We start from the raw sequence: 21,639 nt of genomic DNA, 5'->3' as shown, positions 1-21,639 counted from the left end.
TTTATCTCTGGGCTTTCTATCCTGTTCACTGATCTATATTTTTGTTTTTGTGCCAGTACCATACTGTCTTGATTACTGTAGTTTTGTAGTATAGTCCAAAGTCAGGGAGTCTGATTCCCCCAGCTCCGTTTCTTTCCCTCACATAGCTTTGGCTATTCAGGATCTTTTGTGTCTCCATACAAATTTTAAGATTTTTGTTCTAGTTTTGTAAAAACTGCCATTGGTAATTTGATAGGGATTCCACTGAATCTGTAGATTGCTTTGGGTAGTATAGTCATTTTCACAATATTGATTCTTCCAATCCAAGAACATGGTATATCTCTCCATCCGTTTGTGTCATCTTTGATTTCTTTCATCAGTGTCTTACAGTTTTCTGAGTACAGGTCTTTTACCTCCTTAGGTAGGTTTATTCCTAGGTATCTTATTCTTTTTGTTGCCATGGTAAGTGGGATTGTTTCCCTAATTTCTCCTTCTGATCTTTCGTTGTTACTGTATAGGAATGCAAGAAATTTCAGTGCATTAATTTTGTATCCTGAAACGTTATAAAATTCATTGATTAGCTCAAGTAGTTTTCTGGTGGCACTTTAGGATTATCTATGTATCATATATCATGTCATTTAAAACAGTGACAGTTTTACTTCTTCTTTTCCAATTTGTATTCCTTTTATATCTTTTTCTTCTCTGATTGCTGTGGCTAGGACTTCCAAAACTATGTTGAATAATAGTGGTGAGAGTGGACAACCTTGTCTTTTTCCTGATCTTAGAGGAAATGCTTTCAGTTTTTCATCATTGAGAATGATGTTTGCTGTAGGTTTGTTGAATATGGCCTTTACTATGTTGAGTTAGGTTCCCTCTATGCCCACTTTCTGGAGAGTTTGTATAATAAATGGGTGTTGAATTTTGTCAAAAGCTTTTTCTGCATCTACTCAGATGATCATATGGTTTTCATTCTTCAATTGGTTAATATGGTGCATTACCTTGATTGATTTGCATATATTGAAGAATTCTTGCATCCCTGGGATAAATCCCACTTGACCATAGTGTATGATACTTTGAATGTGTTGTTGGATTCTGTTTGCTAGTATTTTGTTGAGGATTTTTGTATCTATATTCCACAGTGGTATTGGTGTGTAATTTTCTTTTTTTGTAGTATCTTTGTATGGTTTTGGTATCAGGGTGATGGTGGCCTCGTAGAATGAGATTGGGAGCATTCCTTCCTCTGCAATTTTTTGGAGGAATTTGAGAAGGATGGGTGTTAGCTCTTTTCTAAATGTTTGACAGAATTCACCTGTGAAGCCATCTGGTCCTGGACTTTTGTTTGTTGGAAGATTTTTAATCACAGTTTCAATTTCATTACTTGTGATTGGTCTGTTCATGTTTTCTATTTCTTCCTGGTTCAGTCTTGGAAGGTTATACCTTTCTAAGGATTTGTCCTTTTCTTCCAGGTTGTCCATTTTATTGGTATAGAGTTGCCTGTAGTAGTCTCTTGTGATTCTTTGTGTTTCTGCAGTGTCTGTTGTAATTTCTCCTTTTTCATTTCTAATTTTAATAATTTGAGTCCTCTCCCTCTTTTTCGTGATGAGTCTGGCTAAAGGTTTATCAATTTTATCTTCTCAAAGAACCAGCTTTCAGTATTATTGATCTTTGCTATTGTTTTCTTTGCTTCTGCTTCATTTATTTCTGCTCTGATCTTTATGATTTATTTCCTTCTACTAACTTTGAGTTTTGTTTGTTCTTCTTTCTCTAGTTCCTTTAGGTGTAAGGTTAGATCATTTATTTGAGATTTTTCTTGTTTCTTGAGTTAGGATTGTATTGCTGTAAACTTCCCTCTTAGAACTGCTTTTGCTTCATCCCATAGGTTTGGGATCATCATGTTTTCATTGTCATTTGTCTCTAGGTATTTTTTGATTTCCTCTTTGATTTCTTCAGTGATCTCTCAGTTATTTAGTAACATACTGTTTAGCCTCCATATGTTTGTGTTTTTTATGTTTTTTTCCCTGCTATTGATTTCTAATCTCATAGCGTTGTGGTCAGAAAAGGTGCTTGATATGATCTCAGTTTTATTAAATTTACCAAGGCTTGATTTGTGACCCAAGATGTGATCTATCCTGGAGAATGTTCTGTGTGCACTTGAGAAGAAAGCGTATCTGCTGTTTTCTGATGGAATGTCCTACAAATATCAATTAAATTTATCTGGTCTATTGTGTCATTTAAAGCTTGCGTTTCCTTATTAATTTTCTGTCTGGATGATCTGTCCTTTGGTGTTAAGTGAGGTGTTAAAGTCCCCCACTATTATTGTGTTACTGTCGATTGCCTCTTTTACAGTTCTTAGCATTTGCCTTATGTATTGAGGTGTTCCTATGTTGGGTACATATATATTTATAATTGTTACATCTTCTCATTGGATTGATCCCTTGATCATTATGTAGTGTCGTTCCTTGTCTCTTGTAATATTTTTTATTTTAAAGTCTATTTTATCTGATATGGGTATTACTACCTCAGCTTTCTTTTGATTTCCATTTGCATGGAGTATCTTTTTCCATCCCCTCACTTTCAGTCTGTATGTGTTCCTAGGTCTGAAGTGGGTCTCTTGTAGACAGCATAAATAAGGGTCTAGTTTTTGTATCCATTCAGCGAGCCTGTCTCTTTTGATTGGAACATTTAATCCATTCACATTTAAGGTAATGATCGATACGTATGTTCCTATTACCATTTTCTTAATTGTTTTGGGTTTGTTTCTATAGGTCCTTTCCTTCTCTGTGTTGCCCACTTATAAAAGTTCCTTTAGTATTTGTTGTAGAGCTGGTTTGGTGGTGGTAAATTCTCTTAGCTTTTGCTTGTCTGTAAAGCTTTTGATTTTTCCATCGAATCTGAATGAGATCCTTGCTGGGTAGAGTAATCTTGGTTGTAGGTTCTTCTCTTTCATCACTTTAAATATATTGTGGCACTTGCATCTGGCTTGTAGAGTTTCTGCTGAGAAATCAGCTGTTAACCTTACGGGAGTTCCTTTGTATGTTATTTGTCATTTTCCCCTTGTTGCTTTCAATAATTTTTCTTTGTCTTCAATTTTTGTCAATTTGATTACTATGTGTCTCGGCATTGTTTCTCCTTGGGTTTAACCTGCCTGGAACTCTCTGTGCTTCCTGGACTTGGGTGGCTATTTCCTTTCCCATGTTAGGGAAGTTTCGAGTATAACCTCTTCAAATATTTTCTTGGATCCTTTCTCTCTCTCTTCTCCTTCTGGGACCCCTATAACACGAATGTTGTTGCGTTTAATGTTGTCCCACAGGTCTCTTAGGCTGTCTTCATTTCTTTTCATTCTTTTTTCTTTATTCTGTTCCACGGCAGTGAATTCCACCATTCTGTCTTCCAGGTCACTTATCCGTTCTTCTGCCTCAGTTATTCTGCTATTGATTCCTTCTAGTGTATTTTTCATTTCAGTTATTGTATTGTTCATCTCTGTTTGTTTGTTCTTTAATTCTTCTAGGTGTTTGTTCTTTAATTCTTCTAGGTCTTTGTTAAACATTTCTTGCATCTTCTTGATCTTTGCCTCCATTCTTTTTTCAAGGTCATGGATCATCTTCACTATCATTATTCTGAATTCTTTTTCTGGAAGGTTGCCTATCCCTACTTCATTTAATTGTTTTTCTGGGGTTTTATCTTGTTCCGTCATCTGGTACCTAGCCCTCTGCCTTTTCATTTTGTCTATCTTTCTGTGAATGTGGTTTTCATTCCACAGGCTGCAGGATTGTAGTTCTTCTTGCTTCCTCTGTCTGCCCTTTGGTGGATGAGGCTATCTAAGAGGCTTGTGCAAGCTTCCTGATGGGAGGGACTCCTGGTGGGTAGAGATGTTAGTTGTTTGGCCTGAGGCAACCCAGCACTGGAGGCTACAGGCTCTTTGGTTGGGTTAATGGCAGACTCTGGGAGGGCTCATGCCATGGAAAACTTCCCGGAACTTCTGCTGCCAGTGTCCTTGTCCCCACGGTGAGCCACAGCCATCCCCCGCCTCTGCAGGAGACCCTTCAAAGCTAGCAGGTAGGTCTGGTTCAGTCTCCTATGTGGTCACTGCTCCTTTGCCCTCGGTCCTGATGCATACACTACTTTGTGTGTGCCCTCCAAGAGTGGAGTCTCTGTTTCCCCCAGTTCTGTCAAAGTCCTGCAATCAAATCCCACTAGCCTTCAAAGTCTGATTCTCTGGGAATTCTTCCTCCTGTTGCCAGACCCGAGGTTGGGAAGCCTGCCATGGGGCTCAGAATTTTCACTCCAGTGGGTGGACTTCTGTGGTATAATTGTTCTCCAGTTTATGAGTCACCCACCCAGTGGTTATGGGATTTGATTTTATTGTGATTGCGCCCCTCCTACCATCTCATTGCAGCTTCTCCTTTGTCTTTGGATGTGGGATATATTTTTTGGTGAGTTCCAGTGTCTTCCTGTCAACGATTGTTCAACAGTTAGTTGTGATTCCAGTGCTGTCACAAGAGGGAGTGAGCACACGTCCTTCTACTGCACCATCTTGAACCAATCTCTCTCTTAAACTCTCCCCACTCTGTCTGAATGAAGAGCTCATTCTGTCTTCTAAAATGAGATTGGATTGAAGGCAACTGAGCTGAATTATTCCTAACTCCCTTAGAAAAACATTGTGGCTCCAAAAAATGATCTACGTCTTTTGAATTCTAAAATAGAGATTTATTGGTGACTATTTAACTTAATAAAGTCAATTTAAGGGCAAAATAAACTGACCTGGGAAAAAGCATCAGAAATTTCTACCCCTTTGGAGAGCTGGCAGCCAGCCCTCTTGTCTATCCAAATATATAATTGCCATTGCCAAACCCAAGACAACACTTTTACATCAAATCCTTAGGCTTTCTCTCAACTGACTCGACTGCGTGAATCTACTCAAATGTGTGGCAAAGAGTGTACTTAAAATTATATAAACACCTCCAACCACTGAACATTATACAATAAAGAAGAATGTAGACAAAGGTAAATTCAGAAATTATACAATAAGGCATGCTGGACTTAGGCCATGTCATTTGACATTATTCAAGGAAGCTTAGAAGCTAATGCATTTGCTCCTGGTGATATTTGTCATTGTAAGTATATATTATTGATAATATATACTTGTAGATAATAATATATTCATCCTTAATGATGGCATAAAAAATTGATCTGGACCTGCCTGGTACATTTCAGAAGTTGAAGTGGTTTATTATGATATCTCAAGGAAGACGTTTTTAGTTTTGTAGTTAAAGGAATACCAAAAATGAATAGGCTTTTGTTAGGCACGAAATAAGCAAGTGCACTGATATAATACTGATATTTAAAAGTACCTGGACAAGGAAAAATAAGATAAATCAAACAAAAAATTCTGAGGTCTATTATGTACTCAGTCTTGTGAAAAAGGCTTAAAGTATTAATTCCATATATTGAGTTTGCCTTTCCAGTTGACCTTCACCTTCATTCTTGAGAACTGTGCTGGAAGGGCTTTGGTTAATATTTAAGGTACATTGGGGATTCCCTGGTGCTCCAGTGGTGCACTCTCACTGCCGAGGGCCCCGGTTCAATCCCTGGCTGGGGAACTAAGATTCCATAAGCAGCACAGCGCAGCCAAAAAAAAATTTTTTTTTAAGGTATACTTTTGTTTTTAAAAAAGGAGATAAACACCAATTAATTTTTTTCCAGTGAAGTTTTTCTTCCTTTTTGATTTTGGGTTTTGTTTTGATTTGGTTGCAGGCTGAGGAAGGGGAGAGGATTTGAGTGTTGGGGTATAGGAAACTTCTTACCCAGTAATGAAGTCAGTAATACCATCAGCCAACTTGAACACTCCCTACCAAGGTACCACCTAAACTTCTTTTGAGGCTAAGAAAATTATTGGTTTTCCTCCCAAGTTAACATTTTGCATCCAGTCTCTTTTTTCCTTAAACAGGCTAATTGTGTCAGTGAGACTAAGTAGAAATATGAGAACATTTTTGTAAAAAGAAAACCCTAGATAAGGGAGACTTGCTAACACTTAAAAGAAGAGTGTAAATATTGGGATAAGACTACTTATTAATTTAAAGCTAGGATCTGAAAGGCCTTTGAAAATAATAAAGCAAATAGGTCATTGGTTACCTCTCATAATACAATTTGAAAAGGCAAGGATCTGGTTTCTCATTTGGCCAGAAGGAAGGGATAGATTTTTTTTTTTTCAAAATGGAAATAACTTTACAGTGTCTTAAATTATAACAGTAATGATTCATTGTAAAAAGTTAAACACCAAAAGGCATAGAGAAGACTATTCAACATGATGTTAGATTGTTAGTGGGTTAAGGAAACATCATTAAAAAGTCATAGTAATAATCATGATTCTTCATAAATCTAGAAAAACATTAATTTCCAATATATGTGGGAGTGAAGGAAAAATTAGGCCATATCAGAGTATGGGAAGAGAATAGAAAATTGCATAAATTCTATTCATAAACATATGAACTTTACCATCCGTTAAAAAATATCTACCACATATCGCTACTAAAAGAGTTAACTGAGATAGCATACGTAAAGTTCTCACAAAATGATAGGCAGTAAGTAAACATTAGTTCTCTTTTCTCACCTTCCTTTTCACTGCCAAGAAACTGACTCTATACCCAAGCTTCCTGAGTAACTTTTCAGCTGAACTCCAAAACCTTATATTTTAAAAAAGGTTAGGAACATAAACATATGAAAAGATGCTCAACATAATTATTCATCAGAAAAATACAAATTAAGATGAGATATCACTAACCACTAGCAGAATGGCTAAAATTAAAAATATGAAGGATTGAGGAGGATAAAAACTCTTGAATTTTTGGTGGGGCTGTTAATTGGTACAGTGACTTTAGAAAAACATTTGGCAACACTTATTAAGTCTACATACTATATGACCTGCAACTCCACTGCTGAGTACATAGCCATCCAAAATGAATACTTTTGTCCTCCAAAAGGTATATACAATAATGATCATATAATAGCCACACTCGGGGAAAAAATATCCATCAATAGTAAAATAAGTAAATAAATTGTGGTGTATAACTACAATAGAATCCTATGCATCGATAAAAAAGGATGAAATAGTTATACGCATAATAATATGGATGAATCTCACAGACATAATGTTGAGTAAAAGAAGTCAGGTACAAAAACATACATTCCATATACTTCATTTATACGAAATTCAAAAGAGGTAAAACAGAATAATGGCTCCTGTTGAGGTACGTACTAACTGCAGGGTGGTGTGGGAGCCTTCTCGAATGCTAGAAATGTTCTATGTCTTAATACATGTGGTGGTGAAAGAAGCATAACAATATATAAAAATTCATTAAGATCTTCATTTAAGCTCTGTGCACCTTAATATATATATATAAGGTATAACTCAATTAACAAAATTAAGGGGGTTTTTTTCAGTGTTTCTAACATGCATGTACATTTTTTATCAGCATTCTCAATATTAATATTGCATGTGATCCATTTTTAAATCGTTTGCTCTATGTTCAGCACTTTTTTCTTTTTTAAAAGGTTCAGTACATAAATGTTACTTTCAAGGGAAATCTAGCACCCTTCTAACAAAGCATATTTCTAAGAGGTGATTTTCTTCATAGGCCAAACAAATGCGAGTGTGTCTATTCATAGCTCTAAGAGCTGGGGTGGCCAAAATTTAAATTAAGCCAATGAGATTTTCTACTAAGGCTTCACTTGGACCACTAGTAACCAAGTCAGACAGTGTCAACAGCAACAAGTACTCAGTGGAACCAGAGTTGACATTAAGAGTTTTCCTTTTTCTATTTAATGAATATGAAAGCTTTTTTTCCTCCTCTAATCCTCACTTTTCACTTTTAAGTGATTTTTTAAAGACCTTTTCTTTAGCTGTATTAGGTTTATAACAAAATTGAGAGAAGGTACAGAGATTTCCCATACACCACCCCTCCCCACCTCCGACATAGCCTCCTCCATTATCAACATCACCCACCAGAGTGGGTTATAAAAATATGTTATAATTGACGAACCTACACTGACACTTTATAATTGTCCCAAATCCACAGTTTTCATTACAGTTCATTCTTGCTGTTATACATTCTATGGGTTTAGAAAAATGTATGATGACATAATCCATGATTATTATATTGTACAGAGTATTTTCACTGTCCTAAAAAATGCTCTATGCTCTGCCTATTAATCTTTTATCCCCAGGCCCCCACCACCTCTGGCAACTAGTAATCTTTTTATTGTCTCCATAGTTTTGCCTTTTCCAGAGTGTGAACTTTTCCAGAGTTGGAGTCATACAGTATGTAGCCTTTTCAGATTGGCTTCTTTCACTTAGTAAAATGCATTTAAGATTTCTCCATGTTTTTTCATGGCTTGATAACTCATATCTTTTTTGCGATGAATAATATTCCATTGTCCAGATGTACCACAGTTCATCCATTCACTTATTGAAGGACATCTTGGCTTCTTTCAAGTTTGGGAGTTATGAATACAGCCACTATAAGCATCCATGTGCAAGTTTCTGTGTGGACATAAGATTTCACCTCCTTTGGGTAAACACCAAGGAGCATGATTGCTGCATTGTGTGGTAAGAGTATGTTTAGTTTTTTAAGAAATAGCCAAACTGTTTTCCAAAGTGGCTGTACCATTTTGCATTCCCAACAGCAATATATGAGAATTCCTGTTGCTCCACTAAATGATTCTTAATGGGGGAAAATTTCTATGCATTTTATGCCTTCTTAAGTAACCTGGATCTCTTTTAAAGAATATATTGTGCCTCTCTTCATTTGCTTTTCTAATCATTGAGCCATGAACTTCACTAGTATTGATCACAATTTGTGGATCATGTTTATTTTTACCCTGTTAGAAGCAATCATTTCATGTTTTTGTCCCCCCCTGGGGTAGTTAGTTCAATACGAAAATTATAAAAAGAGGATAATCTGACTTTTGTCAAAAACAATGTTTAAGAAAAATACTAAGGTAAATAAAACATAAATAATTCAAGAATAAAGCATTAGGAAGGCTACCTGTTTCGTGATTTTTATAGCTCTAATGCCTTGGCTTTGAACATTAACTCAGCAGGGGCCTTCTCTGCAGATGGCACACGCTGTTATTCTTCACAAAAAATATTAGACAACTAGGAGGAAAGAAAGAATGCAGCCTAACTTAAACAAAAAAAAAAGACGCATGCAGCAAAAACAAAGACGATCAATACTACTTGGATTAAAGAGAGTTTTAGTTTTATTTTTGAAGCATAATCTCAGGATCTTGGTAAAATCTGACCATGACCATCAAACATAGCAGTTTGCTAAGGGAATAGTGCTTTTCCTGTCCAGACTCTTTCATTCTACTCTGTGTCTGTGGTTAATGGAAGGTCAGATGTCAGGACTCTATTTTATCAAACACTAGGAGCCAGAAAACAGCTTTAGCCTTGGCTGGTTGGAAGAGCCCTGAAAGTTTTGAAGAATGAGAACAAATGGTCGTTCAGGTTTCAAAGTTGGCTTGGACCCTTCCTCACCTTCTTTTTGGTTTTGTTTTGTTTTAACGGGTCTTTGTCTGCCGAACACATTAGTCCACTTACTCCTTCAGGTTGAACTGTGTGACCTGTGACCTCGCTCCACTTCAACAGACCACTCTCCTGTGAGACAGGCCCAGATCTGCCTGCAGCTTGCCACCTAAACACTCTGGCCCCCTTCTCCCTCTGTGCCTACTACCGTTCATGTTCATGTGCAAGTTACAAAAGCCAGAGCAATTTCCAGCCTCCATCAAGGGCACAGCTCCAATTTAAGAGTAATGGCTGGAGGAGGTGTTATTTGTACCCCGTGTCAAGCAGTGATTGTTCACATCTGGCTGCAAGCTGAATAGGGCTTTAGATTATTCCAAGCGGTTCAGAAAAATGGGTGGTAAGGAGGTTGTGGGGAGGGGAAGGGGATTTTGACTTCCCTTGTGGTTTTCAGGCAAGTCATAAAGTCACCCTATTAATAAAGAAACATAATCAACTATGTTCTTTTAAATAATCAGTGATCACATGGACACACACCTGTACATTCCAAGGCCACAAATTCAAAAGAATTAGCCTGTTAAAGTATCAAAGCAGAATAAGCATTCTTGCCTGTAGGCTTTTGTGAGAATGGTATTGATTATGATTCAACAAAGAGGTTGCTACTCACGTGCACATACACACACACGCACATACGTGTTAATTTTGGCTGTGGTTTCACATCTAATATCTTCCCACCAGGGAAGCAATCATATTAAAAAATCTTATTTCTACAATCTGCTTTTTCCCTTTCCTCTTCCTTGACCATTTTGTATAATGTAAACAAAGAGTACATGTTTAGGCCTCCAATTCTTATACCCGAGGATTAGCATGAAGCCAAAAATAAAAGCTATGGGAATACTGATGGGGAGACTCTGGGACATCCTGGCTACTGCTTTTTCTTGAAAGAAATCTCCTGGGGTGAAAAGCACACACAACATCAGATGCTATTCAAATATTTCATCTCATGCACTGATGCAGAGCTGCATGAAAATGTATGTGGAGTTCATACCATTTTTTTGTGAAAGAAAAATAGAAACGTGGATAACAATTACAAAGAAACTAAAAAATTCACTCTTTGGGAGGTTAGACACATTTGAGAAATCAAAATAATATATAAAATATAATTTAAAACTAAGAAAACAATTTATTATCTAATAAACATGAAGATCCATTTAGGGTTTCCTTTTTCCCTGCAATGTTCCTTGCTATCTCTTCCAATCTTAATTTGCAAAACCGAGTTAGTCCTAGAGCAACAGATAGTAAAAATATAAAAAAAGTATGAATTGCCCTGTCATTCTTTTAATATCATACAATGAGATAATGTAAATTAATCGAATAAGGAGATGATTAAACATGTCTTTTTAAAAAATTATACAATTAAACATCAAAGAAACAATGCAGAGAAAATTATTTTTAAGCTGTCATCTTGATAGTTGCCATTTAATTCATTTTTAGGTAGGACCTTGCACAATACATAAGAAAACAGGGGAACAAAAGATGTAAATGGTGGTATTCTGATATACAAGATTGCTTTGGGCATTTGTCTTCAGCCCTCAGCTAAAATACATAAGACTCAGTTAGGATTGCATGCCTTTTATTTCCTTTTATTTTATAATTTTTTGTGTGAAATCAGCATCAAGAATAAGAATTTTGCAGGAAGGCACACATTCCTGAAATAGAGATTATTTCTACATTCAGAGTCTGCTTTTTCTGGAGGGTAATTCACAGCAGTATGGTAAAATTCATTCTGTTCTCTGATATTGAAAAAAATGATTCCAATGAAAACAATTAATGTTCAAGATGACAAATGAAAAAGCCTTTCCTCCTCCAGGGCACGTTTTTTTTTATACTTAGTCCATCCTTGGGAGATTAGCATCAGTCATTATACGGTGATCTTGCCTTCTTGTCATCTGTGCATTTTGTTGGAGCCACATAAGTGTTTTGCAAGTTTGATTTTAGACTTGTGACTTCCGTTGATAAGCACTAAGGATTGCACTTTGTGATCTGTTTCATTGCAGCACCACAACAGAGCATACCTTCTGGTATTCACACCTTGGTGTAGTGCCTTCCCTTAAATCTGCGCTGGGCCTGAAAGTCTCTTTAACCAATAGAATACTGTGGAAATGATACTGTCCCAATTCCTGAAGAAGGCCTGGCAGCTGCTGCTTTTGCATTTCTGGGAGCCCCAGCTTCCATGTAAGAGACACCATGTGGTGAGACCCATGTGTAGAGAATATACAGAGAAACAGAAACACTGACACCACTGGAGGAGAACCCATAAACTCAAATGAAAGAGAAAATGGAAGTCCCAGACATATGAGCCCAGGTGAGCCATTCTGGGCCACATACACACCTGAGGCATGGGAGTGAAAAGTCCAGCTGGACACTATAACATACCACTCCCTTGAGCCATCATGAGGAATGATGAAAGGGTGGTTGTTGTAAGCCATTAAGGGGACTTCCCTGGCGGCCCAGAGGTTAGGACTCCGCACTCTCACTGCCAAGGGCCTGGGTTCAATCCCTGGTCGGGGAACTAACGTCCCACAAGCTGTGTGGCACAGCCAAGATAAAACAAAGAAAGGTTGTTAAGTTTTAGGGTTGTTCACAGCAGTACATAACCAAAATATTTCTATTGCTCTGACCACATCCACACTTTAAAAAAATTAAATAGAATTTATTTTTTACAACTAATAATACACAGGACCCTCTTCAGTTGGGACACTGTCTTTCCCAGCTTCTACTCTGCCTCCTAAATTGAATGTCACTAAGTTTTAACGTAAACTGAGGGGAAAGAACTCTTTAATGGCTTTAGATCTTAAAAAAAAGAAAAAAGAAAAAAAATGAGGTCATGTGATCATCTGGAGGAGCTTGCTATTTTCTTTCTAATTAATGATACTTTTTCACGTTTCTTCTCTTATGGTTGACTTCTAGGTAAAAGAGAACAATTTACTGATCCTGAAAATCCCTAAGTGAGACTGGGAGAAAGCAAAAAAGACTTGAACTCAGCAGAACACATCCCATTCTAGAACACACAATTTCCCTAAATTCCTTTGATTTTCCTGGGTTTAGACAGCACCGAGATGATGTTTCATTTACTCATTTCATCTATTCATTCATTGAGCATTAAACACACTTGTAAAGAACTCTGCAATGTGTCAGAAATACTACTTTCTTATCTGCTTTTTTTTTAACATTTTAGTAACTAGTAAATTTAAGGTGATCAAATTCAAGAATAATCTTCTATATAACTTGAAACCAACTATATAAAACAATCCATCAGAGCTGGGATATTATTCTCTATTCTGTGCTTACTATAGAACTATTCATAAAGAATAAGCAAAAAAATATTGGTTGATTGGTGGATGGATACATAAGTGAATTTGGATGAATGAATGGATGAATGATGCTAAATTAAGTAGAGCATAAGAAGGTCCAATGCTACAAATATATCTCATATTAAATATTTGTTCAGGTTTATAATTAGAAGATAAAATAGGGCCATATTTGGAAGGCAAGAAGAATGGTAACCTAGTCCTGGAATTTTCCAAAGGTCAAGAATTTCTCTTGCTCCTTTGAACAACTTATAAGTGTTTCAAAAATAAAATCCTGCTTTGGTGTTGAATTTAGTCCCCCCAAATAAACTAACAATGACTCAACCACTTGATCTTAAAAGAGAATTGGAAGTTTAGTAGACTTGAAAATAAAGTAAAAAGAGCAAAATAAATTCCCAGTTGTCTGGGACTGGAGAGGGTTGGACAGATACCAGAAGTACTTCTACCCTGTAAGTGCTGCAGAGTCACTCCTGGGCACCAATCATGCATCCTTTGAGTCTAAGAGAGTAAGCAGAGAGAGCTCAGAGGCTGAGAAACTTTCCAACCCCATCTTTATTAGGCAGATTCCAGCACTTCTCAGTAAGGTCCATTTTACTGGTTTCTGTGAGGATAAGATTTTGAAGTCAAATATTAGATACAGAATATAGAAACAAACAAACAAAAAATAATGACTGTAAATGTGTCCACTAATTGTTACACAAGTGATGAGTAAAAAGCAAGAGGGGGAGGAAGATAAATATATAAAGAATATTGACTATATTATCTAGAGAAAAATTATAAATGGACAAAAGATAACAGGAATCCTAGGAGGCAAGATTATTGGCAAAACAGATGGAAAGGGGAAAGGGGAGTAGGGTGGTAAATTTGTAGGATGAACCCTAATCTGTCTTTGTTCTAGAGATAAAGCATTTCAAATATCTCTTGCATAACAACTCACCCTAAAGTTTAGTGGATTAAAACAACAATAATTTATTTGCTCATAATTCTGCAATTTGGGTTGAACTGTCTTTGACATGGTGTCAGAGCCAGAGGCTCTGCTTCCATAATGGCTCACTCACTTGGCTGACAAGTTGATACCACTTGTCAGCTAGAAGCTCAGGGGCTGCCAACAAGGGCCCCAGATCTTCCTCCCAGGTCCTCTTCCTACAGTTAGGTTCATATGTCCTCTGGCCCTCAATGATTCAAGTTCCACATACGAAATATATTTATTCCCTCCTACAACCCACCAATTTACATCTCATTATAGCACAGTCTTAGACGTGAAGTCTAGATTCTCATCACCTAAATCAGATCTAGATGCAGATGAGGTTCGGAAGGCATGGCTCCTCCTGATTTGAAGATCTGTGAGAAAATGGGACAATTTATCTCTCTCCCTCATATCCCCAACATACAGCTGTACACCAGGGACAAGAAAAATCATAATAAACACTCGAATTCAAAAACAGGGAGTATAGGAGGCACATAGTAATTACTGGTCCAAAGAAATTCTGAAATCTATTAGGGTGAACATAAATAGTTCCTTGCTTAGAACTGACAACTGTTTCTCTATGACTAATGGCTCCATCCTCTAATCTGTCCTTCCTTTTCCATATTAAATTACCCATATTTATAGATGAATAACTTTCTCAACCTACTTTCTGCCAACAGAAAGCTGTTAATTTTGAACCGTGCCTGTACCTTTTAATCCAAATTGGCAGTGCTTCAGTTAATACAATTATCTTAAAAGCTTTATAGGTTTCCAATGAATCTTACCGGAGTTCATCCTATTACTATAAAATAGATGAAAGCCACGACAACAAATCTCTTTAAAAAAGACTCCTCTCTAATTTGGGGTGCGGGACAATGTCCTATGACTCTTCAAAGTCCTTTTTCTAGCTGAGAAGCTCTATGCGGTACACCCTTAAAATTCTCAGAAACCCTACTGCCTAACAGAGAGGGCCTAGCAAACAACACCTTAGGTGTTTTAAAGGAATTAACAAAGTGTCTTAAGACGTGACCCTAACCCAGACACCACATTTTACTAACAGCAACCTCATTTGATCTTTGCCCTCAGACCATTTATTATTTTGAGAATTATTCCACTTGGGAAAAACTGAGAATAAGAAACAGCTTTAATTTGAATGAAGCAAATCCTGGCTTCTTTGTATTTCTTTGTAACTTTGTTTGAAAACTAAAACTTAAATTATTGTATCTCATTCCTCCTATCTTTATCAGAGAAAGTAAATTTGCACTCTCAACATTCTGCGTGGAAATCTCCAGATCCATAATTTTACTAAGTACCCTTTTTATCATCCATTTGATTTTCTCCTGCTGCCAATAGCAATATGCTTCCTATTTTCCCCAGCCTTTAGTAAAAGTCTCCTTAAAGCCCTTTATTTTCTATTGCTGCCTAAAAACATCACCCGCAAACTTAAGAACAGCTTATTATTTCTCACAATCATCAGTTACCTTGGCAGTTTTTCTGCTTTACCTTCTGTTGACTGATAGCTAGCAGGTTTAAAATGCCTTTACTCATAAGACAAGTTGGTGCTGGCTGGCTGTTGGGAGCCCAGCTGAGGCTGTCTGCCTGGGAACCTGGGTCTCTCTGCTGGCTGGGTTCCTCAGTTCTCTTTCATGTTAGTTCTCCATGTGCTTATCTTGAAATTTCCCAAACATGAAGGTCTCAGGGTAGTTAGACTTCTTATATAGTGGCTGACTTCCAACAGCACAAAAGTAAAAGTTGCCAGGCTATCTTAAGGCTCAGGTCCAGAACTGGCACAGCATCATTTCTGCCTCTTTCTACCGTTTAAAACAAGTCTCAAGCCCAGCCCAAATTCATACAAAGGGAATGGATGCCAAGAGGTGTGATTCACAGGGAGCCAAAAAAGTTAACTGTCTATCACAATAAAATTCAGTTTCCTTTGTTACAGGAGAACTATAGGACAGTGGTTCTTAAAGTGTGGTCCTCAGACCAGCAGTATCAGCATTACTGGGAAACATTTGCCAAACACAAATTATTGGGCTGCACCCTAGGCCTAATGAACCAGAAATTCTGGGCACAAGCCCATAAATCTCTGTTTATCGAGCCTTCCAGGTGATACAGATGCAGACAAAAGTTTGAGAATTCAAGGGCAAAAGAAACAAATTGCATTTGTGTCATATGTGGAATATGTTAAAGCATAACCAACTAGTTAACTCTTAATATGAATATCTATATATAAAACATAATTAATATCATATTTTTCAACATGATATTAGTTATAAAAAGATCAGTTTTGCTAACAGGCTTCTATGACTATTAGTATAAAACATCCTGTATAATATGAAAATGACTGAGAATTAATTAACAATTATTCTTGTCTCTATACACACACACATACACACACACACTTCCTTTTTTAATTTCTTCTTGTTTTTTGTTGTTGCTCTTGTTGGGAGTTTTATAATAGTTTATGTTTGAATGATAAATATTTTTTCATAAGTAGTTGTTTATCCTCGGAAATGTGAGTAAGGAGGTGGACATGGTAAAGAAGGAAGCTAGTATATATGATAAATGTCACCAGAGCCATGAACTTTTCTGCAAAATTATTTTTGAAAACAGCTTGGAAATGTAAATTTAAGATAAAGATACTGAGTCAGTAGGGAATTAGCATCTGTCCAAGGACATTTGGTGGAGAAAAGATTATACTTAAGTATTGAGCATTCTCTGTTCAGTCCACTGAGATTAAGCATGAGCCATAACTTCAGACTGCTCCATAATCTTCCAAAGTATTCAGGTGTTTGCAAAATTAACCTCTCAAAATATTGCAAATGGAAATGGCCTGTTGAACTCCATTAATTGATTAAATTCTACATGCATTAGAGCAGCACATGTTTGACTGCCAATAAAAAGGACTTGAAGGAAGTGGTTTGCTGGAGATGAGAAGGCAAAAATAGAAGGGATGCAAATATCTTATTGGAACCATACAAAACTTATAGCGCTGATCTCTGTGCAAAAGTTCTAAGATCAAATAATATTTGAGCCTTAGGTACTTGATTAGAATGCTAGTGAGAACAGTTTTGGTAATAACAGCCTTGAGTGCATTTTACTTTTGTAATTTTATTTTGTTTTATTTTAGTTCAGCAAATGCTTATGGAGCACATTACATGTGCCAAGCACCAGTCTACAACACAGAGTCCCCAGATCAACCCTGTGCTGATGCAGTATTATTAGGCTCATTTTACAGATGGGGAAACAGAATCAAATAGCAAAGTTGGGATCTGAACTGAGGTAGACTGGCTGTGGAATTCATGTTCCTATCCACGGTGTGACATGGATTCTTTACATTGACTTTAGATTCTCACTTTGAAAATACAGGTTATGAACTAATATGGTGAAACTTGAAGAAGTTAAAACAACATTCTCACAGTTTAGCCATCTGAAATTGAAGTAAGGGCTAGTATCGTAAAGCAGGTAATCACCTTCTCTACGCACAGTTGCTTAATTTTAAAGTCTTAAACGCACTCTATCTCATTTGATTCACAAAATTCTCAAAAGGGATTTGCCCTAATTTTACCATATTTTTTAAAAAAATAATCAAGGCTTAGAAAAGCTAAGTAACTTCAACAGTTCCTACAACTAGTAGGTACCACAGTCATAAGCCTTTGCCAGTATCCTGATGTCAATTCTCATACTTTTCCTGGAAACCCCAGGAATTCTCAGAAGTCAAGTAATGATTCTTAAAGAAAGAGAAGCAATGGGGATTATAACCAATTTCCTCAGCCTCATTTATACATCTGAACAGAAAAATTCCTGAGAAATACAGCCTTTAAATTGCAGCATGAATTTTTATTTTTCTTTATTCTGAGTAAATTTCAAAGTTATACTTCTAATACAACTTTACTCTTACATTTTAATTTCTTTCTCTGAGTTCGAGAGACAGGGATGGAGATAGAGATAGACAGCTGAGGAGTAAATCCAGATCATGTTTTATGGGTACACACAAGCAAGCATGCAGTGCATAGGAAAGTGGTCTTTCCCAAGTGTGTCCCAGAAGACATTTGATTGACAGTTTTAACGATGGTGAGATGAGACAGCTTTTTTTTTTTTTAGAATACATGGATTGGCACTTAAAGATAGGTAGCACTTGGTGGCTCTGTCTCCTGGGTATGACTGTATTTTAATAAATACTTAAGTTCTATAACCCCATTCCCACTTTGCCTCCCTTCATAATGCTTCCTAAGCAGCCACTAAGTGTAAGGAAACTTAGAGAAAAAAGTAGAAGGAAGAGAAGAGTGCACACAAATAAAAGATCGAGTACTTCAGGGGTCCCCAACCCCCAGAATTCAGGTCACACAGCAGGAGGTGAGTGGCAGGTGATGGAGTGAAGCTTCATCTGTATTTACAGCCGCTCCCCATCATTCACATTACCACCTGAGCTCCGCCTCCTGTTGGCGTTATGGTGAGTTGTATAATTATTTCATTATATATTCCAATGTAATAATAATAGAAATAAAGTGCACAACAGATGTAATGCACTTGAATCATCCCGAAAACATCCCCACCCCACCCTGGTCCGCAGAAAACCTGTCTTCCACAAAACCAGCCCCTAGTGCCAAAAAATTGGGGACTGCTGGCATATTTGGAAAGGGCATACAGCAAAAGGAAAAGCAAAAAGTCAGGAAGCAATGTGGGTGACAAGAAAACCTGGTGGACGGGGTTGGAAGAAGGGCAGGCCTGAGAGGATTCATATTACATGGCGTCAGAGAAACTGACAGAGACATTCTATTCTCTTTGACTCAGTCCAGCATTTATTGGGATGACCCACTGTAGTCAGCTTAACTCTTGGCTGAAGCTAAGGAAAGGCTTATCACCATTTGCTGTGTGAATCCATGTCTGTAATTTCTGTGACCTGAGCATTCAGGGCAAAAATTGTTTCCGTTTTTTTCCCATTTCATGCATCATTTCAGAGTTGCGTAGTCTCTCTGTAGAAACTGTGGGTACCAATTTTAACAAGCAGAAAAACAAGAATCGTAAAGCCTGCACTGCTTCTCTCATCTCTAAACCAGAGAGGATGGGACTTCACGAGAACAACTAAAGTGAACAACAGCGGGTCCTGTGTTTGCATAAATGTCCTACTTTAATAAGAGGCAACTGTGCATAATCCCTTCGGGGAATCGGATTGCTGGTTGGCAGGCCTCTGCAGCCAGAACACCTGTGCCGTGTACGCGCCCGATGCTCTGTGAAGGGTGCCAGCCATGGCCCTTCCACCTCACATGCTTAGCATCTGACTAAGGATGTCAGTTGCTTCTGAGGGCCAGTTGCTTACAGAAAATAACTACAGCTCTGTTGAGACTCTGTTTCTCTTTTTACTTTTCTCTCTGTACCTGACTATCCTCTTTCATACTTTGCCCTTTCTTGTATGGCTTCTAAGCCAAAGCCTGAGACATTGAACCAATTTATAAATATTAAATACAGAAGGCATAATCTACTTGTCCCCGAAACATCAGGAGAGCGGTATGGACAATAGATATTGGAGGGTACTTCATGGACATCATTTTGCTGACAGTCAAATACTCCCAAGCATACTAAGGTCAGGGTCCCTGCCTGCTGTGGTTTGAAACCGTTGCCTTATCTGGCAGGGTATTTTCTACCATTCTCCTTCTAGCCCTTTGCACATGCCTGGAAAAATGAATGAGTGGCAGAATTAACCAGTGAACTTACCAAGAACTGAATGCTAATTTATGTAAATGTGATTAGATCTGGACTTCCATTTGATTTGTAATTTACCTACTTGGATAATTCTCAGAAAATAGCTTGTTCTTAAGTATTCTTCCTTTTTCATTCCTCCCCTTCCTTCCTTTCCTTCCTTCCCTTCTTCCTCCCCCTCTTTCTTTCTTTTCTTTCTCTTTAATGTAATATAAGAAGATTAACTTTTAGGTAATAGACCTGATTCTGCCTATGAGAACAGATTTCTTATTTTTAAAGGCACATTTGGATCACTGTATCCTGATACATATCTTTTTTTTTTTTAAATGCATTTCTTTAAAAAGAAGGAAATCCTGCCATTTGTGACAACATAGGTAAAACTGGAGGGAACTATGCTAAGTGAAATAAGCCAGAGAGAGAAAGACAAATACTTCATGGTATCACTTACATGTGGAATTAAAAAAAAAAAAACTAACCAAATACAGAAAGTTGAACTCATAGAAACAGAGAGTAGAATAGTACTTGCCAGGGCCTGGGGAGTGAGGGAAATGTTGAGAGGATGGTAAAATGGTACATGCTTTCAGTTATAAGAATAAGGTCTGAGGAGCTCATGTAAAACATGGTGACTATAGTTGATAATACTGTATTGTGTAATTGAAATTTGCTAACAGTAAAACTTAAATGTTCTCACACACACACACAAAATTAATATGTGAAGTAACGAACGTGTTATTAACTTGATTTTGGGAACCCTTTCACAATGTGTATGTACATCAAATCATCACATTCTATGCTTTAAATATCTTACAATTTTGTCAATTATATCTCAGTAAAGGCTTTTAAATATAAAAATAACAAAAATATGTGCATTTCCTTCCTAGTGGCAATTTACCTTCTCTTCAATGTACTGAACTTTTGGGAAAAAAAGATGATAACATCATGCTGATTCTCTGCTCTGGATCTAAACCAAAATTACATCCAGGAGAGGGACCTGCATAAGTAATTCTCCAGAAGTTCTAGAGTCTTCCAACTATAAGCCAGCCTGAGATAAGAATCCAGACAGAACAATACTCCAGATAAAACCAGCACCCACTGTTAAACATTAACTGGGTGGTGTCTGCTGGCCAATCTGCTATGCATCCCCATATCTCCTATCAAACTTATCTTTGAGCTAAGGGTGTTAGTTATTGTAAGCCAGATAGAATTGAGTATACTCCTTTCTGGAAAATTCTCAAGAGGAAAATAAAAATTCACAAGATCTGACAAATAGCTCCATTGGCATACATGATATTAGTGTAGTTTCAAGATATTCTTTGCAGGTTCTCTCAAACTGGATTTTAGAGTGCATGCAACTCAAAATATTAGTGTTAAACTAGCTAGAAATAAAATTTTCAGGCTTACATATAAAATGTATCAATGAAATTATCCCATATTTTTATGCAGAATACTTAAAATTAAAAAAAAACTAATTGTAAAGTTTGGGGCTGATCTTTAGAAGCTATAACAGGAATTCATGTAATCTACACACTGCTGCATTCTCATTCCCCTTGAGAATGTCCATCTCCACCACCACTTCCACTTTTTCCTTAATTTTTCCTCCATTTTCCTTCTAATCACTTCACTGAATTTTATTTCTTATTTATTATGGTGCCATCCTTAATATCATAAGATTAGGGCGAATCCAAATGAGGAAATGGTAGCAGGAAACAGCTACGCTTCCTTTTCTTTTCTTTTTCTTTTTTGTTTTTTTGAAACACTGGGTCAATTATCCTTGTGAAGAGTTAGGTTTGGAAGTTAATTAGGTTTGGTACTAAAACTCAACTGATTCTGTTAATTTCACAAGAATAATTATGAAAACTTATCAGCAGCTTACACAACATTACCTTCAACTATCTTCCATTTAGTGGGGGTTTTCAGAGATTGGTTGTGTATGATAGAGAGCAAAAAAATTCAGATCATAAGAACTGAAACTCATAACTCTCAGTGTTGTAAATCTCCAGCTTGCCTTCTCCCTAGTGCAATGCAAGGTTTTATTTTACAGTTTTGCATATGAGATTAATGGTGGGAGATTATTTTTAATCTCTCCAGCTTCCACTTGGCAT

At 37.0% G+C, this 21,639-nt stretch overlaps 1 long non-coding RNA gene across 1 annotated transcript in view; it reads right to left on the bottom strand.

Annotated features, from left to right (window-relative positions):
• LOC114906978 overlaps positions 1 to 21,639 on the bottom strand; it is a 586,545-nt gene that overhangs the window by 421,036 nt on the left and 143,870 nt on the right. The gene's annotated exons all lie outside the window — the stretch shown is intronic.

Source organism: Monodon monoceros, unplaced genomic scaffold (genome assembly GCF_005190385.1).
Source record: "Monodon monoceros isolate NGI ecotype Baffin Bay Population unplaced genomic scaffold, NGI_Narwhal_1 Super_Scaffold_3, whole genome shotgun sequence".
Lineage (NCBI taxonomy): Eukaryota > Metazoa > Chordata > Mammalia > Artiodactyla > Monodontidae > Monodon > Monodon monoceros.
Note: the sequence above shows the minus strand (reverse complement) of the source record. Positions and strands in the feature narration are given on the sequence as shown.